Source organism: Diospyros lotus, chromosome 1 (genome assembly GCF_014633365.1).
Source record: "Diospyros lotus cultivar Yz01 chromosome 1, ASM1463336v1, whole genome shotgun sequence".
Taxonomy (NCBI): Eukaryota; Viridiplantae; Streptophyta; class Magnoliopsida; order Ericales; family Ebenaceae; genus Diospyros; species Diospyros lotus.
This window is the reverse complement of record NC_068338.1, coordinates 4,307,406-4,320,251: the sequence shown is the minus strand read 5'-3', so window position 1 is coordinate 4,320,251 and position 12,846 is coordinate 4,307,406.

The window sequence follows — 12,846 nt, the reverse complement described above, 5'->3', positions numbered from 1 at the left end:
TCTATTTTTCCACAATTGTTTCTATTTTTATTTATTTTTCAAACATCTATACCTTTGGAAATTCATTAAAAATACCAAACATCAATTTTTACAAAATATTCTTCCATGATAATTCCTAAAATATTTCTACCTAAATTCTGAAATTAAAAACACACAAAAACCCTACCTCACGCGCCCTCACGTGCCACCCAGAGGTCCTGCGAGTGGGAGCCACGCGCCGCCGTCTGGTTGTCTTCTCCGGTCGTCTTCCCCGATTCCGGCGACGTCCAATGCCCTAACTTCTTATAGGGGCTTGTAAAGCTCTTCAAGGCGACCCCAATGGAACCTTCAATCGTTGGAAAAAGTGGCTGGAGGTGGGTTTAAAACCCAGTTGCAGGTCGCGGTGGTGGCGGTTCGACTTTCCGGCCAAGCTTCCAAAACCCCTCCAAATCTATACCAAACGCTCCCAAATTTTCCAGAATCAATCCTTAGAACACTAAGAACAAAAGCCCCTTATCCTTGCGCCTCGATTCAAGCCCAAACGCCTTGAATTTCTCTCGATTCTTTTTGAAACCCTCGGCCTTGGTTGGCTATTTATACCCATTTTCGACGCCAAAACCCACCAAATCTTGCTTAATCTTATCTCCTTATCCCCAAATCTAGCTTCTAAATCGATCAAATAGCCCTAAATCATGAGATTTGGACCTTAAAAATTTCGGCCGAATCGGCGGTCACTTCCGCCATTAAATCTGATCGCATCAAGGCCATTTCCGGCCAATGGCAAGCCTTAGCAGCTTCATCATCACCTGAAGCTACCCTAGCACCCTTCAGGCGACCTTCCCAACGCCTCCAGAGGCGGCTGCCGGCGGCCATGTGCGGTGGTCGCGTTCCCACTATGCAAGTTTTACGAAATTGCATTTTCACCCCCCTATTTTCTTCATTTGACATTTCGGCCCTTTCCTTTGAGTCCCTGATCTTTCTAAATATACCACAATGACCCTCAAGTTCTATATTTCCATTTCCTTTTGGAATTTCTGAAAAATTCGTCGATTCGAGCTCCCACTGATATTTTGCAAAATCTGTACTTTTGCCCGAACTCTCCTAATTGCGTGCTTTTGACTTCAACCCTTCGAGATCTCTTGATTTTTAGCAAATATCGCCCAATTGTGCCATTTCTCCTCAATTGGCTCATCTTAACCTAGTCATTCGTCTTTCGTTTAAGTTTTGAATATTGCACTTAGGCCCGAAACTTTGCTAAATATCGTTTTGACCCGTATCTTCAAAAATTCTCTTTTTATTTAATACCGGGTATTACATCCTCCCCCTCTAAAAGAAATTTCATCCTTGAAATTACTAACTTACAGTATAAAAATAAATGCGGATAAGAAATCTTCATCTCTTCTTCGCATTCCCAAGTTGCCTCTTCTTCGTCATGATTGCCCCATAGTACCTTTACCAAAGGAATAACCTTGTTCCTTAAGACTTGATCCCTTTGATCTAGGATTCGAACTGGTTCCCCAGGGTATGTTAGATCATTTCGTATCTCAATGGTCTCATTCCGAAGTACCTGCGTAGGGTCTGGCTCATGTTTTCGTAGTTGAGACACATGAAACACGTTGTGAATGTTTGATAATGCCACAGGTAAAGCTAATCTGTAAGCCACTAATCCAATTTTCTCCAAAATCTCATAGGGTCCTATGTATCTTGGGCTTAATTTCCCTTTCCTTTTCCCTCGAATCACGGATTTAAATGGAGAAACTTTCAAGTATACCATCGACCAAAAATTCCAGGTTTCGCCTTCGTTGATCAGCGTACGATTTCTGACGACTTTGACTTATCCTCATTTTCTCTTGTATTTGCTTAATCTTCTCAGTAGTAGTCTAAACAATCTCGGGTCCAACTAATCCTACTTCTCCAGTTTCTACCCAGCAGAGTGGTGTTATGCATTTTTGCCCATATAATGCCTCGTAGGGAGCCATTCCAATGCTGCTGTGGTGCCCGTTGTTGTAGGCAAATTCTACCAACGGTAGATGTTTCTCCCAACTTCCCGAGAATTCCAAAATGCATGCCCTCAACATGTCTTCGAGCATTTGAATTGTTCGCTCTGACTGTCCGTCAGTCTGAGGGTGATAAGCTGTGCTGAGCTTCAACTGTGTTCCCATACACTTGTGGAATCTTTCCCAAAATCTTGACGTAAATCGTGGGTCTCGATCTGACACTATACTTGCAGGTATTCCATGTAATCGTACTATCTCCTCAATGTACAGCTGAGCCAGAGCGTGAGTCGGTTGCCCTATCTTAATAGGCAAGAAATGTGCCGACTTGGTCAGTCGATCCACTATTACCCAAATAGCATTGTTTCCTTTGGGACTTCGAGGTAGATTGGTCACAAAATCCATAGTGACGTGGTCCCATTTCCACTCGAGAATATCCAATGGTTGTAACTTTCCTCCCGGACGCTGATGCTCAATTTTGATACGTTGACAGGTATCACATTATGCCACGTACCGTGCCATGTCCTTTTTCATTCCTAGCCACCAATAAATTTCCCTAAGATCCTTATACATTTTTGTGGATCCTGGATGTACCGTGTATCTTTCCCGATAAGCTTCTCCCAAGATAACTTGTCTTAGACCTTGATTCCTTGGCACGTATGTTCTTCCTTGAAATCAAAGTATACCATCACGGTAACTGAATTCAGGTGCCTTAACTTGATCGTTCTCGTCTATCCACTGACTTCTTCTTGTGTCTGTTTGAAGAGCTGATCTGATTTGATTTACCACATCAGGTTGAATTTTCAGATTTGCCAAATATGCCTTGTTTGGTTTAGGCTTAACACTTACTGTCAAGTGGCTAAATTCCTCGATCATCATGTTAGCAACAATCTCGGAGCTTCTTCGGCTAAGAGCGTCTGCAACTATGTTCGCCTTTCCTGGATGATAGGAAATGGTACAATCATAATCTTTTAAATACTCCATCCATCTTCTTTGTCTCATGTTTAACTCCTTCTGAGAAAATATGTACTTCGAACTCTTATGATCCGTAAAAATCTCAAATTGTACCCCGTAGAGATAATGTCTCCACAACTTCAAAGCATATATTATAGCTGCTAATTCCAAGTCATGAGTTGGGTAGTTCTGCTCGTGTCTTTTCAGTTGCCGAGATCCGTAAGCGATTACTTTCTCATCTTGCATTAGAACACATCCCAACCCTATTCCTGAAGCATCACTATACACCACAAACTTTCCTGACTCCGTTGGCATTGTTAAAATCGGTGCCGTAGTTAATCGCGCCTTAAGTTCTTGAAAACTTTGTTCACATTTATCATCCCATTCAAATTTAACCTCTTTCTGCGTTAATCGAGTAAGTGGAGCAGATATCTTTGAAAATCCTTCTACAAATCTTCTGTAGTATCCTGCTAGTCTAAGAAAACTTCGGATTTCCCCAATGGTCTTAGGTGCTTGCCACTTTTGAACCGCTTCTATCTTTGTTGGATCGACAGCTATACCATCTGCAGAAATTATATGTCCAAGAAATGCTACTCGAGTAAGCCAAAATTCACACTTCGAGAACTTGGCGTACAACTTATGGTCCTTTAAAGTCTGCAAGACTATCCTTAAATGTTCTTCATGATCACTCTCACTTGCAGAGTATATCAAAATGTCATCTATGAACACTATTACAAACTTGTCCAGGTAAGGTCTAAAAGTTCGGTTCATTAAATCCATAAATGCAGCAGGTGCATTGGTCAATCCAAACGGCATCACTAGATATTTGTAGTGACCATACCATGACTGAAATGCAGTCTTGGGTACATCTTCCGGTTTGATCTTCATTTGATAGTACCCTGACCGAAGATCTATCTTAGAAAATACTCTAGCTCCTTGAAGTTGGTCAAACAACTCTTCAATCCTAGGTAACGAGTACTTATTCTTTATGGTTACCTTGTTTAATTGTCGGTAGTCAGTACACATACGTAAGGTACCATCTTTCCTTTTCACGAACAATATCGGAGCTCCCCAGGGTGACACACTTGGTCTGATAAATCCTTTGTTAGTCAAGTCCTGTAATTGCTCCTTCAATTCCCTCATCTCAGCAGGGGCCTGTTGGAAATGTATGCCCTAAAGACACGTTTTGTTTAATTTATGGTAATGATGTTTCTTTTATTCAGTTTATGGCACATATATTATTTGCATTTAATTGTTGGAAAAGTGTCCATGCTATTAAGTAAGTGATTCATGTGATGGGTCGTTCTTCACAGTTAGGCATAAATCATGGGTACTTAATAAGCAAGAAAATATTACTCTTGATGTGACACCCGTAACTTACTTACATGCTTAATGATAATAATATTCATATAAAAATATTCGGAGCTTAAAACCAAAAATCATACTTCCTTTAAATCAAATAAAATTCCAAGACATGCTTTATGGCATACATATAGGAAAAGATCAGAGTTCAACCCTAAAAACATTGTTTTCAAAAGAAAACTAAACTTAAGTTCTTGAAAATCCTTTTTAGACAACCCACCACGCTCCACGTCCATGTCCTGGTCTCCTCATTCATGCTCACCTGGGGGAGGGGGAAACATAAGGGGGGTGAGATTACGCAAATCTCAGTAAGTACAAGAGAACCATCATATGTATTTAAACAAGTCATGACATAACATAACATATCATATGGAGACACGAGAGGTTCCACCAACTTGCAGGGGTAAGAACCCTCGTGCATGGCGCTACCGAGCTCCGGTCCCGGAACTTGCGTGAACATAACATAACATGAGGGACCGCATAACATAGTTCATAGTCATGCTTAAACATCATAAATAGTTCATAATGTACTTACCTTAACTTGGTTTGATGAGATTTGAATGCTGAAGGCTTCACCTTTACAAAAAGCTCGAAGCACTCCCGTCTAGCACGAATTTATCCCAACTTAGAATGAGGAAACTCTTGGCCATGAGCCCTATTTATAGGCTTGGAAACTTGGTCACCAAGTAAGTCACAATCATTTCAAATCTTTTCTAAATCTTTCCAGATATTCCAATCATTTCAAATCTTATAAAATATTCTCTAATCATTCCATATCTTCTAAGATATTCTGCAATCATTCTTATCAAATCTTATCCAAATAAGATCTTATCAAATCTTATCCAAATCATATCAAATCTTATCCTTAAAGTCATCATGAGGCTTAATCTTTATCTCTAAAGTCATCATGAATACTTATCTTATCTCTAAAGTCATCATGAGCCTTCATCTTATCTCTAATATCATCATGAGGCTTCATCCTTATCTCTAATATCATCATGAGGCTTCATCCTTATCTCTAAAATCATTTATAAGGCTTTTCTTGAATCTCCCAAATGCCCTTAGGAAAAAGGTTTCAATAATTACACTTTGGCCCAAACTTTTCAGGTAATTGCATTTAGACCCTTTTCAACTTGGTCCCTAGGCCAATTTTTAATTGCATTTTAGTCCCCGAAGAAAGGACTAATTACGCTAATACCCCTAGTTTTTAGGTAAATTACACTTTTACCCGAACCTCAATATTTACGATTTTGCCACTGGCTCAAAAACTGAACCTTTGTCTCAAAGCTTCTATAATCCCTTGAAAGGACATATTTGCTCAAGTATTAGAAGCTAAAAATCCCAAGTATTACATTATATTTCAGTTTAAAAATCTTGGGCGTTACACTTGATCTTTTGATAGAACTGGGCATTCTATCATGATAAGATCATTGTGCAATAGATCCTAATGGAGGATGGCTTGCCTTAGCCAGTAAACAGTCCGTTTACTCTAATTGTACAAGCGCATTCGGAATGCGTAGAGTGGACCTGTGATAGAAGCTAATGACAAAGTACTAATTATCATGGAGCTAGTCTATCACTGCTACTACGTGGACGAGTACTCTAATACTTGAGTATTAGTTGGTGGTCTAGTGAACCTAGAGCTATATTCTTAGATTCACTGTAGGTGAGGTCTATCAAAGATCAATAACCTTTTGAGTTGGGAGTATGGTTTCTAATTAGCTAAGACAGACTAATACAAGATAGTTTCTGTGATTCACCCCCTTGTGATTGTCCAAGAATAATCAAATAATCCAGGGCTCTGGGAACGTGACTTAAGAGTGTGTGCTTCTGGGTAGCTCCCAGTGATAAGCAAGTACATTCGAGTAGTCACGGATTATTGGACTAGTGATCTAAGGATGGTAGAAATCATTTAGAGAGGTGTTAGTACATTATTCCTTTCTAAATGATGGGTGTTATGCAGAGGGGTATTTTCGTCATTACACTAGTAGGTCAAAGACATGGCATATGCAAAATTATTCGTGGGGTCAGTGTTACCATATGGTGATAGTTGGAACACTTAGAATGACAAAATATAGCTACTAGGTAGTAGGGATATTTTGGTCATTTTAGTAGCCGTGAATAATTTGTCTTTTGGTCCCCAGGGTAGCTCGATATAACTCATGTATTATTTAATACATTTGGCTTGTTGGGTGAATTACATTGAGAGAGAATTATTTTATTCAGAATGGTCCATAATTAATTGGGCTAAAATAAAATAATAGTTCATTAGTTTTTAATTAATTAATTGGGCTAACCCAATTAGAAAATTAATTAAATGGACTTGGCCCATTAGGGTTTGGCCCACTAGGGTTTTAACCCTAGGGTTCTCCCTATATATATTCTCTCTTTGGTTATTTTTCATCCAGGGTTCTTTTACTCTTCTTCACCGAAAGAGAGGCCACGAGTTCGAGTCATACTTTGGAAGATCGAAAGAGAGCCTTCAAGTTCTGATGCGAAGGAGCCGAAGGATTGCAGGACAGCCGTCGTCTCCACCACGCGAAGAAGCTCCCGCTCATCCTCCTCCTATCGCTCCATTCCGTCCAGTAATCCGAAGGAAAAGTAAGTTTCCTAGATTCTAATCAATACGAGGAAAGTTTTTTTTTAAAAAACCGCTTCCGTTGCATGCTATGTATCCTCATTTATGGATCCTTCAGGGCCATCTTGTACGGAGGTATGGATATTGGCTGTGTACCTGGTACAAGATCTATCGAAAATTCAATTTCTCTTTGGGGAGGTAATCCTGGTAATTCCTCGGGAAATACCTCAGGATACTCATTCACGACCCTCACTGATTCCAACTCGAGACTTTTCTTTCCTGATTTGGGTTTGGCTGTCTGCAACGTGTGCAAAGTCATGCCATTTTCTCTCTTAATCTTCCTATTTTGACCTTGGAACACAATCCACTCTCCGTTAAGCTTGGGTAAGCTCACGGTCTTACTCTTACAATCTATTTTAGCCTCATGTAGCGATAGGAAATCCATACCGATAATTATGTCGAAATCTTAAATGTCTAACACCACTAAATCAATCTTGAAACTTTCCGATCCCATATTAAATTTACACTCGCGGCATCCTACCGCAGTTCTTAGAGTTGAACCCATAGGAGTGGCTATTACCATTTGATAACCCAATTCCCTAGGTTCTAACTGTAATCCTTCTACTGATGCATGCGACATGAATGAATGCGTAGAACCTGGATCTATTAAAGCATGAACTGGAATATTTGAAAAGAACAGTGTACCTTCAATAACTACAGGATCGACCTCAGCATCCTCACAAGTCAGATTGTACACTCGGCCTGGACGAACATTTTGTGCACTTCCACTCGATGGTTCCATCTTCTGTCTTTTTGAGCAATCTCGCGAGATATGCCCTGGTTGACCACAGTTGTAACACACCACTTTTCCCTGATACCCAACCTGGGGCGTTGCTTTGTTCTTTGGGCAGTTTCTTCCAATGTGGCCTTCTTCACCGCATCCGTAGCATTTTACAACACATATTTTTCCAAAGTGTTTCCTCTTACATCGAGGGCACTTCCCGTCGTCCCTTGGTTGATTCTTCGAACTGTCCGGTTTACCGCTCTTACTTCCTTCCTCTGTCTTGATTATCTTGGCTCGTGTCAGATTTCTCTCAATGGTCAAAGCTCGGTGCAATGCTTCTTTGTAAGTTTCAATGTCCCATCCACTTAAAACTTGCTGGAGATGTTTTTGTAATCCTGAAACAAACTTTTGTGCCTTCTGACTCTCGTCAGTTTCGTACATGGGCACGTACTTAATCAGTTGAATGAACCGATTATCATATTGGCTCACAGACATCTCGTCCATCTGCTTGAGCCTCATAAACTCCCAGATTCTTTCTTCCTTCCAACTCTTAGAAAAGTACTTGGCGTTAAACTCTGCCTTGAATCCGGCCCAGGTATACATTAGTGCATCCTCATCTTCATCCTCACGCTCCTGGTGTGACCTCATTATTGAACGCTCGGTAGATTGCCACCACCGACCTGCTTCTTCCTCCAACGTGTAGGTTGCACACCTTACCTTTTCCTCTTCACTACACTGGAGATGTTGAAGTAGTTTCTCGGTTTGCTCCAGCCAATACTCGGCTGAGCTAGGATCATCGCCAATCCTTCCTTTGAACACAGGGGGTCTCAGGTGTCGATACCGCTCCAATGCCATGGTCGTGTGCCGAGTAGGCTCCTCCCGACTCATGTATGTCAGCATATTTTCTAAAAATCGCTCCATTCGCTCAAACCGGTCCTCACTGGAGCTCAATTCCCTGACGTATCTTCTGTTCCCTCTTAGGTGATTCCTGCGATCATCCTGATCTTCGGGATTATTTCCTTCTCTTCTCCCACTTTCGTCATGAGCTGCGTCCCGTAGCCTTCGTGTATTCACCATCTGAAGTGAATCAAGGAAATAAATTATACTCAAGACAAGATTGTTTCTATACAAAGGGGATAGTTTTATTTCTTTATAATATCCCACAAAACAGAACAACTTAGTACAACTGTAAAGGAAAATAGACATAACATCTTATTTTATTTTATATTTACATATCACTTCATCCATCAGCTATTTCTTCGGCCTTGCTTAGTAGTTCTTCGGCCTCCAAATCCATGACTCCTTGTGGTCCTCGTCACTGTCGGATGCTACCAGGGGTCCTTCGTCATCATCTTGGACCTCCTGAGATTCCTCATCTGATTCCTCATCAGAGCTAATATCTATGACCTCATTCGCGAGATTTGCAGCAATCTCTGCTTGTTCTTCCTCATCCATAACGTCCCCGAGTAGATCCTGATGTTCGTTCCGCATTCTTGCGCAGAATTCATGTAGAGAGTCGTCTTCCTAGTCCTGCCACAACCATTGCGCAAAAGTCTTCCATTCCCCCTCCAGCTGATCAATAAGAAAATCGATCTGAAACTCTGATAAATCTACCATCTGTCGGTAGCTGGGGGGCACATCATCAATAATTTCCTCCATTGCAAGCAGAAACACATTCATGTCCTCATTTTGCGGGTTTCCTCGAGCTTCGATCCTATTTGCCCAATGCGACAGCAACACTTGGTCCACCATTGCTTACTAACAATACATATAGATTTTCTTAGAAATCACGAACAAGTGTCTCTTAAAGTTCTCTTATAACACCTAGAATCTATAATCTTATTCTAAGTTATCAAGTCTAGCCGTGCTAAGTTCAATAACCTAGCCTAACCATCCTAGGGTTTTAACCTAGGGCTCTGATACCAATTGTAACACCCCGCCCTATACAGGCGTGTCACTATAAGGAAATTCCCGGGGTTTTTTTTTTTTTTTTTTTCTCCAAGTCTATTACTCGCGGTGCCTGTGAGCACAATCTTCACATGCAGATGAAACACTCGTCGCAAAACTACAGCCGGCACCCGCAGTGATCTCAAGAACAATCTCCACATGCAGATATATACCCCGAGAGTTTCAGTCTTACTTGTTTAGTTAACATTAGCATAATCACAACTGAACGAAACATTTCAAATACAGCGGAATACTTAACCATAAAAATAACGTGGCCTGCCACGTGTTACACAAGATGTTCCCTACCAACATACATATAACATCGTTACTAAATGTTTACAACACCGACGTACGATTGTTCATACATATAGCAAAATAAGTTCCTATGCTATCAAATGATGCAATGACTATCACATAAACACTATTGGCTCTCCGGCCTCGTCCTTGACCTCGCAGCTGTCCCTAACTGGAACGTTGAATGTTCCAGGGGCATAACCCAGGTTAGATGATGAAACATCTAAGTGAAGGCATGAAACAGTTTATATAATGCATGAAGGACACATGAGCATGGCATACTAAACGACAACATGCAAGACACGTCAAACTTGAGAAATTTCCCTGACATACTTAATCCCCGTGTGCCCTACCGTGTCACTCGGTTACCAGTCCCGGATGCCCTACCGTGTCACCTGATCACCAGTATCGGCCCCGGGTGCCCTACCGTGTCACCCGATCGCCAGGATTAATCGTGTCCCATTTTCAAGAAGACCCCGTCCTGCCCCATATGAACCCAACGATATAATGAAACTAGACCCCAAATGATATGAAATTCACACGCCATGCACTAACATTTTAAAGTAAATCAGTTAATGCAATGTAGCGAATATCGACACCATGACCATAAGCAAAAACCTTATAATATAAGCTAAGTCTAGGAGGGTATAATTGCTCACTAGAACTCACCAAATGCACTTAAAAACACTTTCAAGACAAGGTAAAGCTAGAATCAAATCACTCACCTCAATTCAGAAAAGTCCGGATTTCACCTCAAAAAATGTGCCACTCCTTGAAAATCGCGTAATCCTTCTTCCAACGACCCAATTGACTCCTATTTCACCATTTAAGACCTTTGGAATCAACGTTTCTATTTTTCCACATTTTTTTCTATTTTTATTTATTTTTCAAACATCTATACCTTTGGAAATTCATTAAAAATACCAAACATCAATTTTTACAAAATATTCTTCCATGATAATTCCTAAAATATTTCTACCTAAATTCTGAAATTAAAAACACACAAAAACCCTACCTCACGTGCCCTCACGCGCCACCCAGAGGTCTTGCGAGTGGGAGCCACGCGCCGCCGTCTGGTTGTCTTCTCCAGTCGTCTTCCCCGATTCCAGCGACGTCCAATGCCCTAACTTCTTATAGGGGCTTGTAGAGCTCTTCAAGGCGACCCGAATGGAACCTTCAATCGTTGGAAAAAGTGGCCGGAGGTGGGTTTAAAACCCAGTTGCAGGTCGCGGCGGCGGCGGTTCGACTTTCCGGCCAAGCTTCCAAAACCCCTCCAAATCTATACCAAACGCTCCCAAATTTTCCAGAATCAATCCTTAGAACACTAAGAACAAAAGCCCCTTATCCTTGCGCCTCGTTTTAGCCCAAACGCCCTGAATTTCTCTCGATTCTTTTTGAAACCCTCGGCCTTGGTTGGCTATTTATACCCGTTTTCGATGCCAAAACCCACCAAATCTTGCTTGATCTTATCTCCTTATCCCCAAATCTAGCTTCTAAATTGATCAAATAGCCCTAAATCATGAGATTTGGACCTTAAAAATTTCGGCTGAATCGGCGGTCACTTCCACCATTAAATCCGATCGCATCAAGGCCATTTCCGGCCAATGGCAAGCCTTAGCAGCTTCATCATCACTTGAAGCTACCCTAGCACCCTTCAGGCGACCTTCCCGACGCCTCCAGAGGCGGATGCCGGCGGCCATGTGTGGTGGTCGCGTTCCCAATATGCAAGTTTTACAAAATTGCATTTTCACCCCCCCTATTTTCTTCATTTGACATTTGGGCCCTTTCCTTTGAGTCCCTGATCTTTCTAAATATACCACGACCCTCAAGTTCTATATTTTCCATTTCCTTTTGGAATTTCTGAAAAATTCGTCGATTCGACCTCCAACTGATATTTTGCAAAATATGCACTTTTTCCCAAACTCTCCTAATTGCGTGCTTTTGACTTCAACCCTTCGAGATCTCTTGATTTTTAGCAAATATCGCCCAATTGTGCCATTTCTCCTCAATTGGCTCATCTTAACCTAGTCATTCGTCTTTCGTTTAAGTTTTGAATATTGCACTTAGGCCCGAAACTTTGCTAAATATCGTTTTGACCCGTATCTTCAAAAATTCTATTATTATTTAATATCGGGTATTACATGCAGGCTATTATAGGTGATTCATTGAGGGATTTGTTCGTTTATCTTCCCCTATGACTAAGATAACAAGAAAAGGAGAGAAGTTTGAATGGAAAGACGCATGTGAACGTACCTTCCAAGAATCGAAGCAGAAGTTGACTACTGCACCAGCCTTAGCCATACTAAGAAGTGGAGAGAAATATTTCATTTACAGTAATGCTTCCCATTCAGGTTTAGGTTGCCTATTGATGAAATAAGGTTGAGTTAATGCTTATACTTTCAGACAATTGAAGAAACATGAGGTGAATTACCCCACTCATAATTTGGAGTTGGCAGCGATAGTATTTGCATTGAAGATATAGCAACACTATTTATATGGTGAGAAAGTTGAGATTTATACAGATCATAAGAGTGTACATTATCTCTTATCCCGAAAAGAATTGAACATGAGGGAAAGACGTTGGGTCGAGTTATTTAAAGACTTCGACTGTGAGATTCTATATCATCCAAGAAAGGCTAATGTGATAGCCGATGCCTTAAGTAGGCGAGCAGCTTTTATGGCTACGATGATGGTTCAAGAATGGAAGTTATTAGAGAAATTAAGTGCTTTATCTATTTCAGCTCCAGAGGATAGTACAGTGATGAATTGTGCTTATATGAGGGTGCAACCCGAGATATTTGATTTAATCAAGGACTAGCAATCAAAAGATGATAAGTTAGCGCGGATTCTGGCAGATATCGAGAAATTTTCTCCTTTGGGATATACTCTACAGAGTGATGGTATACTTTTATTCCAGGGACGTATTTGTATACCCGATGATGGAAATCTTAAGC